The 18227-nt window shown below is 44.6% G+C and overlaps 1 long non-coding RNA gene across 1 annotated transcript in view; it reads left to right on the forward strand.

The window, feature by feature from the left end:
* The first annotated feature begins 10894 nt into the window (after nucleotides 1–10894).
* Nucleotides 10895–18227, forward strand: part of LOC115288350 — a 42451-nt gene continuing 35118 nt past the window's right edge. Inside the window, exon 1 of the long non-coding RNA XR_003906956.1 lies at nucleotides 10895–10982. This is a non-coding gene — a long non-coding RNA (uncharacterized LOC115288350). The remainder of the gene's footprint in view (nucleotides 10983–18227) is intronic.

Consider the following 18227-nt stretch of genomic DNA (forward strand, 5'->3'; position numbering starts at 1 on the left):
TGGAGCCTAGTGGAGAGGTTTGATGGCTGAAATGGAGTGGGGAAAGGGAAAGGTTTCAGACGGGGGGGTGGGGGGGGAAGGAGAAGGGGGTTGGCAGGAAGATGGGGAAAATAGAAATAGCTAAGAGGATCGAACAGAGAGGAGGTGAGAGAAAAAGATAAGGATGGAGAAGAGGCTGATAGCACTATGCGGAGGGCAGACCTAGGAGAAGGGAAAGAAGGGCTCAGGGAGACAGGATGTCAGGAAAAGAAGAATGGATGAGGCTATGCGGGCTGAGGTTCTGGAACGGAAAGAAGCCTGGAGAGCTGCTACCATTCCCAACCCACCCCAAAGTCACTTTCTCCTAACTTTCCTGCAAGTGGAAAGCGGATGTCCTTAAGCCTGCTTGGAGGCGAGGTCCGTGCCAGCAGCGTCCGGGTCTGGATGACCCTGCCAAGCCCGTGCCGCGAGGCAGCGGCGACCGGAGGCAGCGGAGCGCAGCACCTGGAGCCCAGCGCATTTATGGGCTGGAAGCCGGAGCCCTGCGGCCCAGCGCGCGCCGGTTGGTTCCCGCAGAGGAGGGCGGAGTGAGGCTCTCCCCCCTCCCCCACCCCCCACGCAGCCCACAGGAGGGTCGAGGGGCAGGGGGCGGGGTGTGTCGAGGAGGGGTTGGGGGATAGCGGAGGGCAGCGGACCAGGAACAGGGATCCAGAGAAGCAGAAGACACAAGCAAGCGCTCATCCGCTGGCCAAACAACCTCCTCTGCCCTCTCACCCCTGAACCGTCTCCCAGACAGGCGCGCACAGAGACCCCCTACCCCGACACACACACTCGGGGTCCCTAAGGCTCCTAAGGCTGGCAGGGGGAGCGGTGGTGGAGGTCCGACCTGAGCGCCCCAGGGCGCTGGGTGGGAGCGAATCCCGCCAGGAGAGATCTTAACCGGACGCCTCAGCGCAGTGTTCCATTGGCAAAATCACAAACGCAGTTAACCAGGCTGTGAGCTAGAAATCGGGTCCAGAAAAGTGACAGGAGCTGCTCTGGAAGGTCACAGAACCAGCATACAAGAGAGGCCAGACTAGACCGGCTCAGTGTGCCCTTCTAAGAGCAGACTTGACTAACACCCAGTATGTGACAGGCACTGGTGCCCCGGGGACAGATACCTACATGAGATGGATTATTGGGACAGTCTCCTGAGCAGGGGCGCCTGAGTAGCTCAGTGGGTTAGCCTCCTACGCTTGATACGGGCTCAGGTCATGATCTCAGGAGTTTAAGCCCCCATGGAACTCTGGAGCTATCAATGCAGTCTGCTCTCCCTGTCTCTGTCTCTCTGTCTCTCTGTCTCTCTCTCTCTCTGCTCCTCCCCCGCTCATGCTGCTCTCTCTCTCAAAATAAACAAATAACAAAAAAAGAAGGACCCCTTGTCTTGGGGTCCATGATTGCTCCAAGGCCATTTAATCAAACCAGATGACACTTTATGGTGTCACCCACCCACCCACGCAGTTACCATGGCCTTTTGAAGAGATTACCTCCTAAACACCTAGACTTCGTCTCCACTCCATCCCACTGCCACCATTCATACTATTTCTGCCCCCAAATACTGTAGCATCATCTTGTGCACCTTAGCCCAGGCTCCACTGTCTCAAGGATTTTGCGCTCTATGAATGATAAGTTTAAGTGTCTCTGCTGGTCCATTTCCATCTGCAGGCAAACTCTAGTGTTGTCCATAAAAAAGAAAAAACAAACATAACCCTCCTCAGACACTCTAGCTATGGCAATCTCTTATCCTTCATGACAACATTTCTCTAAGGGGCTGTCTAGCTGGTCTTCATTTTCTTGCTCTCATTTATTTCTTGACATAGTCATTAAAATTATAATTATAGGAGTCTAAATATATATATTTAGAGACACTCAGTTGGTTGAGTGTCTGACTTTAGCTCAGATCATGATCTCGGAGCTCATGAGTTCCAGCCCTGTGTCGGGCTCTGTGCTGATGGCTCAGAGCCTGGAGCCTGTCAGATTCTGTGTCTCCCTTTCTCTGCCCCTCACCACTTGCCCTCTGTCTCTCTCTCTTTCTCGCCCCCCCAAAAAACATTAAAAATTATATATACTTAAACATGTTTTTAAAATGTTACATATTACATAAATGACATCATACTCAAAATACCACTTTAGAACTTACATTTTAAATTCTGCTTTATTTTTGACCTGTCCATGGAATGTAGGCTAGATCTAGTTCATTCAGTTTAAATGCCACATAGTATTTAAGTATGAGAACATAACACATTTATCCCAAACCTTATTTTTACAGTTGATTTCCAGCACTTTTTTTCCTATTTTTTAAAATGCTACAATGAATATTCTTATGAATGCCTCCTGGCGTTCACGTGTGAGAATTTTCTGGGGTGTACATCCAGAAGTATATGCTGGGTATTCATATTCTTGGGTCACACAATGTATGAATTTTCAGTTAGACAGGACCATATCCTAACTTTTATCTCTAAATTTGTTGTACTGATTTATTCTCCCATCAACTGCACTTGAATTTCTTGACATCCTCACAGTCAGATGTTTCAGATGTTTTTGTTTTCACCCATCCAACTGGTACGCAACAGCATCTCAGTTTGCTTTTATTTTTTATTTCTCTGACCTCTAGTTATTTTGGGTATCTTTCATATATTTATTTGTTGTTTGGGTTTCCTCTTTTGTGAATTATTCATATCCTCTGCACAATTTTGATTAGGTTATTTTTCTTACTGATTTATAGGGTTTCTTTACACATTCTGGTATGAACTTCTATGCATTCTGGTATGTCACAGATTTCATTCTCTAACCTGCCACTTACCTTTTAACTTTGTTTATGGAGTCATTTATGACACAGGTAATTTAAATTTCAATGTCATTAATACTTTCTTTTATCATTCTACTTCTCTGTCTGTGTTCCCTCTCTTGAGAACATAGATAATCCCACTATATTTCTTTTTAACATGTTTAACATTTGCTTTTCATATTTAGGTCTTTAACCCACCCAGAATTTATTTCTGTGTATGTTCAAGTAAGAATCTAACTTCATTTCCCCCCTACATGGTGAACCAATTTCATTTACTTATTATTATTATTCTTTAATGTTTTACTTATTTTTGAGAGAGAGACAAAATGCAAGCAGGAAAGGGGCAAAGAGAGGAGGAGACACAGAATCCAAAGCAGGCTCCAGACTCTGAGCTATCAGCACAGAGTCAGATGTGGGGTTCCAACCCATGAACTATAAGATCACAACCTGAGCTGAAGTCAGACACTTAACTGACCGAGTCCCCCACGTGCCCCCCAGGTGTCCCCAGTCGTTCTTCATTTATTGAGCAGTCCACCATTTTCTGTCACCTGTATAATATCTCAAGTTCAAAATATGTATGAGCCTATTTCTGGGATCTCTTTTCTGTTCCATTGGTTTATTTTATATCCCTGCTCTAATATTTCACTATTTTAGGTACTGAGGCTTTATTTTTTTAATTAATTTTTTTTGTGTCTATTTAGTTTTGAGAATGAGAGACAGAGAGACAGAGTGTGAGCAGGGGAGGGACAGAGAGAGAGGGAGACACAGAATCTGAAGCAGGTTCCAGGCTCCAAGCTGTCAGCAGAGAGCCCGACATGGGACTTGAACCCACAAACTGTGAAATCATGACCTGAGCCAAAGTAAGATGCTCCACTGATTGAGCCACCAAGGCGCCCCTGTACTGAGACTTAATAATAAACCCTAAATATGGTGAAAACAAGGTTTCCTTTTTTTTCTTATTTTCAAAATATTTTTCACAATTTTTAAATTGTGGAGGAGCCTGGGTGGCTCAGTCAGTTGAGTGTTCAACTTCAGCTCAGGTCATGATCTCAGAGCTCATGAGTTCCAGCCCCATGTCAGGCTCTGTGCTGACAGCTTGGAGCCTGGAGCCTGTTTCAGATTCTGTGTCTCCCTCTCCCTCTGCCTCTCCCCCACTTGTGTGCATGCACGCTCTCTCTCTCTCTCAGAAGTAAAAAATGAATAAGCTTTAAAAAAATTATGAAATTGATAGTTTACTTCCACAGAAAATTCTCTTTAACTTTTTATTGGAATCATTGAGTTTAAAGAATAATTTGGGGAAAATTCACATTTATGATTTTAATGAGATCTATTTTTTATGTCCTTTAATAACATTTTCTAATTTTCTTCATAAGTGTTTTTCCATCTTTTGATAGATTTCTTTTTCTAAGCCTAACAATTTCTGTTGCCATTATATACAGAATTTTGTTTTATCACCTTTTCTAATTAGTTATGGCCAGCATATAGGAACAATATTGATTTTTGTATCTTGTTCTTATATTCAACAATTTTGCCACACACTCTTATTACTAGTAAATTATTTTGGATTATCTGTGCATTTAATATTGTCTACAAACAACAATCATTCTTTGTCTTTTATTCCCAATCCATTTGTTTTTATTTCTTTTTCTTGTCTTATTGTAATGGCTAAGTCTCCACTACAAAGTTGAAGAACAGGCACCATTGAGTTTCTGACTTTAATGGGAATGCTTCTAAAGTTTCACCACTAAGTATCATATTTATACAGTTATCTTCACTTTTAATTTTTAAAAATATGCTTCATTTTGCATGTACATAGTATAAAAAATCAAATGATTCTACAGTGGTTGTTACGAAAAAAAGCAATCTCCTCCCCTCAGTTACTCTATTTTTAACTCCCTAGAGGTAATTAGCTTCTTCTTTTTTTAAAGGTTTTTATTAAAATCATGTTAACCATATATAAAAGTAGAGAGGATAGCGTTTCATAGGAGAACATAGTTGTTTCTCTTCCCTTTTTTCAGTTGCTTGTCACTCCAATTTGTACATGTGTCATACTTTATTCAATCTCTTTGATGGGGATTTTGGTTGAATCCAGTCTTGCTATTACAGTCTTGGTTCAATAAATTGCCTTGTATATATTTATTTCCATATTTTGCCAATAAATCTTTGTGGTAGGTTTCTAGAAATGAGATTGATGGGTTAAAAGGTATTTGCATAAACAGTTTTGCTATACATTGCAGAGTTCTCCTCTCTAGGGATTGGATCAACTTGCATTCCCACTAGGAATGTGCGAGGGTTTGGTGCCTCTTTCCCCATCTTGCCAGCAGTGTGTTCCTAAATTGTGGATTTTTGCCAAACTGATAAGATAAAAATAATATCTCAGTGTAGTTTTAATTTGCATGCTTGTTAAGATGAGTGAGGTTGAGCATCTTAATGTCAAGAGCCATTTTTATTTCTTTTTCTAATGATTATTGATATCTGTAGTGAACTTTTCTGTGATTATTGGCCATTTTTTTATTATTTTTTGAAAAATTTATATTTATTGGTAATGAGCCCTTGTCTAACACTTAAATTACAGTTTTCCCCATTTTAGTATTGATCGTTTTACTTGATTTATGCTATTTCTTGACAGATATCGCCCTTTTAAACTCATTATTAGATTTATTTGATATCAGCCTCTATGTTTCTAAATAATAAACATACACTGCTACTTCTTCATGTCACTATTAGACTTCCCTTTGGTAGATGAGCACATAAAACCCTTTCAACACAGACCCGCCACTCACACACTTCCTCTGTCCCTGTCTTCCCAAGGTGGTGAACGGGAACAGTGACTGTGGATCCCCATTGGAAACTGACCTCATATAATTGAAAGTTGAGTCTTTAAGTAAGAATAAAGATTTGTAAAGCCTTCCACCAAAAAAAATTCTTAAGACGTGATTTATCCTCAAATAATCTAATCATTTATAAAAAGATTTACTTCCTTGGATTGAATGTTGGTTTGTACATTACTAACTAGTAGACTAAGATGCAGAGAAATCAAAATGAGAATTGGTAGGCATCACTTCAATTAAAGAAGAAAGGAATATTCTATCTCCATATATTCTACTTGAACATTATGTCTTCAAGAATAGGCTATCATGAAAAATGAAGTTTGTTTCTTAGAATATATATTTAACAACAACTCTTTCTTTAATAATCTTCCATTTTGGCCAGATGGGTGGAATAAAAATTCTTCCCACATTATTACTGGCCGGTGAAGAATGGAATATGTACCTCTCTTATGCCACACAATGACCTGGGCAGAAGAAAGTGGATAAGTACATTTTCCCGCTGTAACCTCTGGGTGCCTGGTCTGCAGAGATCTCTTCTTGGTTGGGACTCATAGCACATTGAGTTAATTACCAGAGCTGGCATTTCCCAGAGTGACCTGGTCCCTTCTCAACAGACTCATCCTCCAGCAGGCACCGGTCTTTCTGTCTGCCAGGGTAACCCTTGATTCACAGTCCCATAAATGTCTAGATGGAGGAAGTGGTCTGGGGATGATGGGCCATTACTGGGACTAATGCATCTTTTACAGCCGGGAGCAGGCCTTGGTGTTGCCACTGTCTTCTGTTAAGTCAGTTTAATTCTGAGATTGTGGAGATCCAACGAAAAAAAGAGTGGATGTAGAGAAAGGGAGGAAAGCCTAATCAGTGTTGATTCCGGGAACTCCTAGAAAGTCTCCACTTTGATCCTCTCACCATAAAATAGCTTGTATAGTCACAGAATGTTGGAGTTGAAAGGGACTTATTTTTTTTTAGTTCAGACCACGGGGCTGAGGAGTGATGGAAAGGGCCTCAAAGACTGTTAAGTTCCATTCTCTCATTTTCCAGAAGAAAATCCAGCCTGAAAACCAAAGACACAAGTGAGGTTCTCAAAATCACATGGCGATTGGAGGTGAGGGCCAGGACCCAAGTCCACCCATGTGCTCTTTTCCTCTCAGGGCAGTGATTCTCCACTCTGGCTGCACATGAGAATATCCCGAACAAAGTGTAAAATGCCCAGGCCTCACCCACGTAGATCACCCACTGCCGTGAGACAAAAGTTTCAGTACTGAATCTAATGAGGCCAACTCAGGGCTTGGTGTCTTTGGGAACCTCTCAGATGAGAGGATCCAGGGCTCAGGCATCCTGTGCTCAGAAACAGAGCAGGCAGCTAAAGATGAGTGGCCCTTTATACAATACGGCGCTCCCTCTGCCTGGCCCAGGGCAGACCTCAGTTCCCAGGGAGGAGAGGCCCAGTTAGTGCTGAACAGTGTCCCTGGTGCTGGCACCGAGTCTCCCAGGGCTGCTTAGCTCTCTGGCATGGTTTCTTAGAACAGGGCGTGATTCTGCTGTGCTCACCTAGCAGCGCCCTAGACTCCCTTTGCAGAGTGATTGAAACTTTTCCCATTAGTTATCATCAGTTCATGAGAAAGTTTTAGTTTTTCTTTTAAGCTCATTGTAGCTATCAGATCTCCATTCAGTTTTCTTGGTATTTAATAAAATGATGGCAGTGTAGCCAGAGAATCAGATGCACAGTCCCCAACTGACTTTTTAGGCTTGATTGTTGGAGGCTAGGAGCCCTGGACACAGGCCCTGGGGTTGAGGGCCCAAGTGAGGAGGGGTACAGCTACTGAGCCCAAGGGTTGGGGAGGGTGGGGGACAGCTGCCAAGTGTCATCTGCACCTTCAGTACTCCAGTGTCCCGTTCCAGAGAAATAGAGTCTCCAGGTGCATCATTAAGAAGCCCATGTGGCTACCTGACTACCCACTTCAGCGGGCAGAGGGTGGTTGGCTCTCAGTGTCCTCACATGTCTGTTTTCAGAGATCTTCACCTCTTTTTCCTTTTTCCTCTTGCCCCACCCTCCTTCCATGTTTCCAGTATATTTATGCCATGCCCAACAGCCTAACCTACATTAGGGTCCCCCACGGCAAGTTTTATTGCCCAGGTTGGGCGGGTGGATGGGTCAATGGCAGCCCACATTAGAGACCTTCCTCTTTGTTTATGTTCTCATCAACCCTTCCCTACTTCGTGCACCACTGCTTGTGGGCGGTGGGGGGAGCTTGTTCATACTGCTAATGTGTACAGATAGACAGTGTGAAATGACCAAGGGGTCTATTATTCATCCTCTATGACAGTACCTCCAGCTTTTACCATGGTTCTCGGCACACAGTGGGTGATCAATAAACACTTGCTGGAAAGGTGGATGGAAAAATGGGAAAGATCATTGGGTCTAAAGCTGGGAAACCCAACTCTTCCCTTGTTACTGTCAGCAGTTTGATGTGTCTGTGATGAGGTCACTTCTTCACTCTGGCCTCAATTTCCTCATGTAAGCTGAGGTTGCTGGATTGCTTGAGCTCTGAGGTACCTGAAGTGCCTCATTTGTGACTCTCTGTGGAACAATTCCACCCTATCCTGACCTTTGGTGAGCTGTTTAAGCCAAATATTATCCTTCTCAGGAGAGAACTTAAGTTTAAGACAGACAATCTGCAAAACAATACCTAATCCAAGAGGGAGCTCTGATTCCAAAAATTCAGAGCTAAAGGGGCCAGGAAATTCAAAGTCATGAGCCAAATTAATTTGGGGGGGACAGTTCCTGAGCCTGAGTCCCAACCAGCAGCTGGTCTCAGAAACTGCCCCGCAGCGGGTATCTGCATGTCATATGGCACTGCCAGGCTGCAGGGGGTTGTGGGAACGTGAGATGACAGAATTTATTCTGAGAGGCCATGCCACTCCATAAGATGCCTCCCAGGTCCCCTTCCCAGGCTTGGACCTAAATTCACACCAGGATTTAACAGATTTCATTTTGGTCACTGTTGAGGTAAGAGCTGAAGGAAAAACTGCAAGACACAGAGCGAACATTTAGCAGAGGTTGACATGGGAGCCAGGGTCCAGGACTGAGCAAGGATGTATGGATGTCACGTGGTATGGGGGTCAGGGTTCAGGCGATCTTCTCCACAACCAGAGCAGCAGCAGGTGGCTCAGCTGCTACCAAAACAAGGACATTAGCCCCTCACTGATCTCCTGGCCTCTGAGTGCCCCTCACACGATCCCACTTTTTCTGCTGCCTGATGATTTGTCCTGAAACATCATTCCCATCACAACCTTTCCCTGTGCACGTGGTTTCCTGCTTATTAAATCACACTACATGATTTAAGTCCGGTCTCTTACTCCACTGTTCACAAACTTTCTGCTTTTCTCAGTCTGGTCTTGCATGGCATCTCCTGTCCACGTTGCTGCCTTTGTCCCCACACCTTCGCTTTGACATTCTCCTCAACTGAAAACTCTATTTTCCCTCTGTTGACTTATTCAAATCCTACCAGCTTCCAAGGCTCCCCTCCTCCATAGCCCTGAACTGCAAGGAAGTCTCTCCTTCCCAACCTCCCAGGGCTGGTTAACTGGTCTTACTGGGAATTTGGTTATGCTCAATTTTCCATGCCTCCTCACCAAAGCAGTAAATGTTATCACTTGGTGCAGACAGCTGCTGATAGAGGTCTGTGTGTCTTAAATAACTGATGACCACATGTCCTAAGCTTTCTGAGACATACTTGATTTCAAGTGGCCTGCTTCTTGCAAAACTTATCTTAGATCGTGCGTCCTCATTTGGGGTTCAGAGAACATAGACTGTGTGACTCAATAAATATATGAAGCAAGGGATTCATCTGTATACCCATTACAAATTTGGGCCAAGTGGACTGAGTAAGGAATGGGAGGCTGGAGGCTGTATTTGTTTAAGGCCTTCATGGAGGATTAATGGCTAGACCTATTGGGGCTAATGGCTATTTATAAGGCTCAGACCTTGAGATGCTAGGGATCGATAGCCTTCTCCCAAGATCCCAGACATTGTCCCACATGGAAAGGGAACTCATCAAAGGAGGAAAGAGTGACAGTGTATGTCTGTGAACCTCTCAAAGCAGCATATCATGGTGGGCCCAGAAGCCAGCTGGGCTGGGATCCTCAGAAAAGGAATATACACGTAGAACTAGAAGAGCAAGTTAAATGAAAGATCCCTGTCACCAGATGCTCTAGAGAGCATAGAGCTGAGGCCACTCTGGCTGGGTACCTTATAACACGTCCTCACATTCAGAGGGGTGACTTTGGACGAAACACAGAGAAGGGAGCATGTCCCTTTGAATCCAGGAGTGATATCCTTATCATGTTACCGAGCATGTCGGTCCTGTGACAGGAGAACCAGAGTGGGGGTGAGAAGTGGAGGGTAAAAGGAGTGGGTGGAGGAGGGGGAGATACCAACCAGGGTCTAGGAGCCACTTGTGAGCATGGGGAACCCCAGAGAAAGAACCTCACCAGGTGGCCCGAAGGACAATCGTTCAGAAGTACAGGTGAGGAGGACACTCCAAGATGAACAGAGATTTCAAGCCTGGAATCACAGCAGTTTGGTGGTTGGGTGGTCTGAGCCAGAGAGTTGTTTTTATTCTTGAGATATGTAACATTGATCAATTAAATGGAATCAGTGTCCAAAAAAGTGTCAGTTACCTTTAATGACTCATCTTTGGGGAACCTGGGTGGCTCAGTCGGTTGAGCATCTGACTTTGGCTCAGGTCATGATCTCACAGTTCGTGGGTTCAAGCCCTGTGTTGGGCTCTGTGCTGACAGTTCAGAGCCTGGAGCCTGCTTCAGATTCTGTGTATCCCTCTCTCTCTGCCCCTCCCCTGCTCATGATCTGTCTCTGTCTCTCAAAAATAAACAAAAATGTCAAAAAAATTATTTAAAATAATGACTCATCTTCAGCTGGTAATGAACTGAATAGATTACAGAGCCCCAAGGCACGTGAAGGTTTGTTTGGGAGTATTGGTACCTATGTAAGGACAAGTCAGCCTGTGAGCACTTGGGAACAGAAAGGTCATTTCCTACCTCTTTCAGAAGAGCCTTTATTGAGCTTTTCTTCCCTCTTTATCCCTTTTCCCCTTCTGGAGCTTCATTACAAATGTGCCTAAAGATTAACTCTAGAATATGTGGCTATGTTTTCATGCCCTGTTTTTTTTTCCCAGCTGCCCTTGCGTGAGTCATTGTGATGTCATGGAAAGTAGGCAGGCAGTTTCCTTATCTATGGACTGGAGACACTTAATACCTACTTGTAGGCTATTTTGAGGATGAGAGATTACGCGTGCCTGGTGCCTACCGGAGCTTAGTACACAGTAAGTGCTCAATGAAATGCACACCATATTATTTTTTAATGATGCTGCTCTTCTCTGCTACTCCGCCTAGCTGTGGCTTTCTGTTTTTATTTTTAGAAAGTGAACTTTCAGGTGGGAATTAGGACCTAAAATATTCATTAATTAATAGCTACTTCTGGCATTGTGGAATGGAAGGGCAAACGATGGTGTGGGCAGTCCGCTATGGGAGGGATGGACAGCCAGATATCACTGACAATACCATTTGTCCCCAAAGTGTCACCTTGCTAACCACCCTCACCCCCAGGTGTGCAGGGAAAGCCACTGAGAAGCCCCTCCCCTCTCTTTTCTTCTCAGAGCAGTTAAAAAAATCACTTCAGCATGAAACTAATCAACACTCTACCAGATGCTGGAGTGAAGGAAACGGGGAACTCAAACCTTTTCAGGGAAGGTAAAGTGCAGGTGAATTAATTCCAGAACGACTCAACTTCTATCTATCTTAGTCACTTAAATGTCCAACTTCTCTCAGGTCATGATCTCGTAGTTTGCAGTTCATGGGTTCTAGCCCCGCATCAAGCTCTGTGCTGACAGTTCAGAGTCTGCAGCCTGCTTCAGATTCTGTGTCTCCCTTTTTCTCTGTTGCTCTCCCACTCACTCTCTCTCTCTCTCTCTCTCAAAAATGAATAAACGTTAAAAAATTTTTTTTAAATAATGCTTCTCAGTTTGTAGTCTACCAACCTCCAGTAACACAATACTCTGTGAGTACTTACCTGGAAATAAAAGGTGGATTCCCAACTTCACCCTACTCCTCCCGAATGAGAGTCTTTGGAGATCAGAACAGGCAGCTCCATTTTAAGTAAGTTCCCCACCGAAGTGTGCAATTCACCACGACATAGGAAATATAGAGAAGCATAGTTTATGCCTTTGGGGAGCTTGCAGTATAGATGTCTGGAGATGATAAAATAGCAGGACGGTAATATCATCACTGTATGTTCCAGAAAGATTATGCTGGCAGCCGGGCACAGGATGGCCCTGTGAGGGCTACCGGGCACAGGAGGTCTGTTCAGAGGTGTTGGCAGTAAGCCTAGCGTGAGGTAAGGGCTGGGCTGCTGCAAAAGAGAGACGGAAGTCACAGGCCAACCCGTCATGGATGTGGTCTGTATAGCAGGCAGCCTCCCATTCCTTCTGGACGTTAGAAGGCTACAGATGACAAACAAATAAAAATAGTCTGAAAAAACTGATTCCATTGATGCCAGCAGAGACCCCAAACCCTGAAAAGATGCTGGCCAGCCTTGGCTGAGTTTAATTCAAAGTAAAACAGCACTGAAGGCTCAGACGGATGCTGACATTAAAAACTTCTTTCTAGATTCTCTGGTTGCGACATTCTGGATATCTTCATTACAGCTGTGCTTCTCTTATCTTTTTGGTTTCTGCTTTGCTGGGCCCTAAATATGGGCTTAGTCTTTCTATGAGATTATCTGAACCAGCAAGGGAGACAGGAGGGTGGGGATGGAAGGAAGTCAGGAGGTACTTTGGGAGGCAATGGTGGTGGTGAGTTTTGAGGCAGGTTTCACATCGGATGATGGACATGGGATAAAGCAAGAATGAAGGCAGTGATTATAGGAAGTAAGACTGACTGGGGAAGAGGAACTACAGCTTCTAGATGGAGCTAAACTGTTCTAGGGGCACCTGTGTAGCTCAGTCAGTTAAGCGTCCAGCTTTGGCTCAGTTCATAATCTTGCTGTTCATGAGGTCGAGCCCCTTGTTGAACTCTGCTGTCGTCAGACCCGCTCCAAATCCTGTCTCCCTCTCTCTCTGCCCCTCCCCTGCTTGCACATGCTCTCTCTCTCTCTCTCTCAAAAATAAACAAACATTAAAAAAAAAAAGAACAGCTAAACAATTATAGAGTTGTTTAGAAATGTGAATGTCCCTCCCGAGTGGGGACGGCTGTCTCTGATCTTGCATTCCGTGGCCATCAGCATGGGTGCCTGGGCTCTGAGACCTCAGAAAAATGTACTCCTCAACTTAGGGGAAAGACCAGAAAAAGTCACAAGCTAAAACGAAGCCAAATGAGCAACTGAAAATGGACACACTTGGCCACCTTTAGGGCACTGATCTTAGGGCATTCTTGGTCTGTGGGCTGATAAACGGAGCTGGACATCAAACACACGTCACTCTCTATCCGTATCTATCTATCAGTGTCTAAAAGTCTTTGTTAAGTTCAATGGTAAACAACAACAACAACAACAACAACAAAAGTCTGCCTGTTTTTTTCTGCTTATTTTATTTTGTTAAACTAGCATTTTCTAAAATATTCAATCATGGGATCCTTTAAAAATACACGGCCGAAGTTTTAAACTAATTGACCGAATCTGTCCTTGGCATGTTTTGTTTAGTGCAGCATTTGCAAAAATGTTTGAACTGGTTGTCAACATTAATCAGGTTATTTCACCAAAAAAACAGATTACCAACTTCTTTTGGAAAAAAAAAATCTGGTCAGGCAGAGAAGGACAGATACCATATGTTTGCACTCATAGGTCTAACAGGAGAACAAGAGAAACCTAATGGAGGACCAGGGGGAGGGGAAGTTGGAGGCAAAACCTGAGACTATTGAATACTGAAAAGAAACCTGGGGGTTGAAGGGGGAGGGGGAGAGGGAAGGGAGGCAGTGGTGATGGAGGAGGGCACTTGTGGGGAAGAGCACTGGGTGTTGTATGGAAACCAATTTGACAATAAACTATTTTTTAAAAATCTGATCTGGTAAGTTCAGGACTTCATTCCCATGCAGCCACTCTCTGCTGGAGCTGAGCAGTGGTCATTTTGAGGAGGGACACGCCCTCTTCAGTTTGCCAGAGTCCCCAGAACTTGCAACTGTGTCCCCCCACCCCCACACTGAGTATCAGTTGCCACTTATTTTCACACCTGTGCTATTTTTCTTTTTAGTAAAAACCTCAAGAAGTGTATTTATACCAAAGTTCCTATTGCAATTGTTCTTTTATCCAGCCTGCTTTGCTCCCTTATATATACCTGGCCCTTGTTGCATTCATATTGAGAGCCCCTGGGCGCCTGGGTGGCTCAGTCGGTTAAGTGTCCAACTCTCTTGGTTTCGGCTCAGGTCATGATCTCACAGTTCATGAGTGTGAGCCCTGCGTCAGGCTCTGTGCTGATAGCATGCACCTAGCCTGCTTAGGATTCTCTCCCTCTCTCTCTCTCTCTCTCTCTCTCTCTCTCTCTCTCTCTGGCCCTCCCCTGTTTGCGCTCACTCCCTCTCTCTCTTAAACTTTAAAAAAATTTTTTTAAGTTGGGAACCCCTGTTCTGACATCTATGAATATAACCAAGCTGCATTCCCCACTACTCCCTCCATATATTGGTATGGAAACGCCAGAACTTCAAGGGGATGAAAAGTCCAGCATAGGGAATATAGTAATGATGTTGCAATAACTTTGTTTGGTGACAGATGGAGACACTTATGTGGTCAGCATTTCACAATGTATATACTATGTTGTACACCCTGAAACTAACATATGTCACTTACACCTCAATTAATTTTTTAAATTAAGGAGCCATTAGAGAGCCTTGGGTCAAGGGGCTAACCAGATGGCCATTAAGTCACCTACCCTCCCCCAGAATCTCAAGACAACTTCTGAAAGCACGATTGAGATGAACAAAGTTGTAATCTTTCCAGATGGCGTTATGTGGCTAACAAATAGGTGTTTACAAAGAGGAGTGTCGTGAAGAGTCCACGTAAGGTACTCTGGGCGTAAAAAGGTGTGAGTGGGGCTCTTGCTCTGTCTCTTCACAGCTGAGCAGAAAGCCTTCTTCACAGCCATCCCCCTTCCTTTGTGCTGATTCCACTCTCACCAAGCAACCTCCTGGTTATAAATTCCATTCTGGGAAATGGGTGTCTTGGAAGGCAGATGTGAATATCCTGGTCACCGGACAGCCACGCCCACTCATTGTCCGTTTGAAAATTGGTTTTCTGGCATACAGGCTTCCAGCGAGGTGTGATTGGCACTGCCCGTATGCCCCAGGACCCGAGTTCCTGACCTCGAAAAGCTAAGGAGCAGAATATTGAGGTGTGGCACCCTCATCAACAGACAGCCACCTCTTCACTCCTGCAGGGAGATGGGCCCTCCGGAGTGTCCAGACCTGGGTGTCCAGCCAGAGGCCAGGGCGTCTGAGTGTCCTGGGCTGCAGGCAGTCTCTTGGTCATTTGCTGAGTTCTCACTGTTCCTGGGAGGTACTACTGGTGTCCGGCCCTGATGAGCACTCGTGCTGTGTCTGACTCGGAGGAGCATTCTGTAAATGCTTGTGGGGAGGATTTCAAACAGAAACTTCTGCAGAAACCAGATGCCCACCCCCCACCCCCACATCATTGATGTTCTGAGGGGATTCTTGCTCTGCCTGGGTCACGGTACTTCTTGATTTCAGAAGTCCTTCTCCTTCAGATTCTCCACCTCGGCTGGAGACTGACGATGGAAGCGGGCAGAGCAAGAGGGAGCGAGGACAGTGCTGGCTTTGGCCAGCGGGCAGTCTACAGCGGGTCTCCAAAGGGCAAGGGCAGTACTGCTCCAGAAGGCCTCTGCCGGCTTCCTTGGTAACGAGAGTCACTCTCCTAGGATCCCTGGATACCTGAGAGAGGGAGAAAAGGCCTGTGTTGATCAGCTCAGTTTTCCTCCAAGGCTGCAGGTGCCACGTTAGAGCGGGGGGGCACAGAGGGCTCCTGCCTGCTCAGAGGAGACAGGAGGAGGAGCCCAACAGCCAGGGGGGATGTGCGTGATGTTAACAAATGTTCTGCATTCTTTATGTAAGGAGAGTTTCAGGATACAATCTGGTGTCCCGCCAGCACTCCTGGGTGGTGAGCAGCTGGAGAGGTGCAGGAGAGCCCCCCAACCCCCGCCGACCACTGTCTCTGTGCCCTGGTCTGCACCTGCCACCTGAGGTCCCCAGGAAAACTGGGCAGTAACATGTTCCTTCCTAGAGATGTCCATGACTACCATAGCCTGAAGCATCGCTTTTGCATTTTTTCAGAAAGAATATTATGATAATACCACCCAGGCGTAATGTTATTTCATGTTTCCTCATTTACTTCTTTTTATGCAAATCCCAGACATCATGGAATAGGAATCTTCAAACAAAATAAAGACATTTCCTCAAAAACGTAATACCATATCATACCTTAAAAAACGAGCAGTAAGTCCACTGTATCGTCTGACCCCTCCATATTCCAGTTTCCCCGATTGTCCCAAGAATGAGTATGTATGGTTGGTTAGTTGACAGCAAAGCTTCTGTTTAAAAAGCTTAAAGTGTTTAAAAACACTGTTTCAGGGTTTCCTAGCAGCCTCGGGCTTCTGCACAAATGTCTCGGACACCAGCCCGGCAAGGGTGAGGCTGAGGGGGGAGGCCCAAGCCCTTCCTCTGCTTCAGCCAGAGCAGGTTTTTATTATTAGGAACAATAATAATAATAATACGCTTTTTCTGTTAAGAAAAAAAGTTTTGAAAATCATTTCCATGAGGAGTTACTTCTCTCATATTTTCAAAGAGAATGGCCAGTGCTCTAACTGCCTCAAACCAGAGGGGTTTATAGTGGATGCCCCAGGGGTGCGCTAGTGGGAACGCACCAGTAGGGGCAGGGACCTGGCAGAGTTGAATAGTTGTAGAAGGAGAGATTTTATTCCCACTGGACATGAGCCTGGATTCACAAAGCAGACCGTTCCAGAACCTGGAGTATACTGTGTCCACCGGGCAATTTCCTCCCTCCGTACTAACACATCTAACTCCCTCTTCTCTAGGTACCTGGATCCTGCTCTGTGAAGCCCACTGCGTTCTTGCTTATTCATAGGGCAATCGGCACATTCTGAGGCGGTGAACTCTTCAGCCTCTCCGGTTCGGTTTATACTTCTGAGGTTTTCTAGTACACTCCAGAGAACCTGACCTCAGAGGAATGGTCTTCCAGAATTGTAATCATTGCAGTTCGGTATTACCAAAACAAGATTAATGCAGAGTATCAGTGACACAGACCTATCCGGGGCAAATCAAGAGATATACTGTCCCAGATGTAATACACAAGCCATCCAGTCCAGCATCATATGCAACGAATGTTGCACCAACCTGAAGGACACAAGCCCAAAGAGGTAGAGCAGTGAGAAATTCTAGGACATTCTGACATTTTCAGGGCACCTTAATAATCACAGCTTCCCATAACACCTCAAGATCTTCCTCCTCCTCCAGGACGTGAGCCCAGATTAACCTGCCTTAATGTGCCTTTGAATTCTTGAGGTTATATTTCAAATGACAATATTTTCTATCTTGTCCGTCCTGTTCAACCACTGAATAGTAAGTTCTGTACAGGATGGTGACAATGTCCATTGCGTATGTATACACATATATCAGTGAATACATTTTCCTCTACTAATATGTGGATTACACACTAATAAACATGTAGTTTGGGTAGAGAAAAACTTGGGAACATTTGAAAGGAGTCATCCTTTCCCCCAACTAATATTTTTATTATTTTTCAGTTAAAGGCTGATGAAATTCTAGCTTGCTTTTGAATCCAACTAATATGTATGACTATCTACTAAATACCTAGTTCCCTTTGGATATAAAAGATGCATAAACTGCAGCCCCTTCCCTAGGATGTTTGTGATTTAGTTGGGAACACAAACGTATCCGTGAGAAAGATGAAGGCATGCGGGCCAGTATACACTCTCCCTCTGCCTATTCAACCTGGCCCTGTTTTCAGTGTCCATATTCAATCCCCCCCTCATGCTAAGCATTCTTATAGTCAACCAGCCTCTACTGAGGACCTACTGAGTGTCAAGAGCAGTACTGGGACCAGAAGTAGAGCAATGAAAGATATAGCCATGTTTCCTATGCCAGTTCCTGAACGCAGACATGCTCCTTACTATCAAAATAGTAAGCTCCTAAAAGGTGGTGACCATATTTAACATTCTTTGGCATTCCCTCACCACTTAGAATTTGGTCATAGAACTTAATAAAGTTTGAAAGGCTGAGTTGAGTAGAATTTTCAGTAAACATGAAAAGCTATATGTTGATAACAAAATCATAACACAGAGAAGCTTCGAAACACTGAGAACTCCTGCCCACTCTTCAAAACACACAAGTCACCACCTCCATGATGCCTTCCTGCACTTACTCAAGCGATTTAGTCCCTATCTTCTTTCTGAGTCTATACTACTTGGCAAAGACCCCTACAGATAAAATTGAGCACAGTAACTATAATTATTAGTTTACCAAGTTCCCCC

The sequence above is a fragment of the Suricata suricatta genome, chromosome 3 (assembly GCF_006229205.1).
Source record: "Suricata suricatta isolate VVHF042 chromosome 3, meerkat_22Aug2017_6uvM2_HiC, whole genome shotgun sequence".
NCBI classification, from domain to species: domain Eukaryota; kingdom Metazoa; phylum Chordata; class Mammalia; order Carnivora; family Herpestidae; genus Suricata; species Suricata suricatta.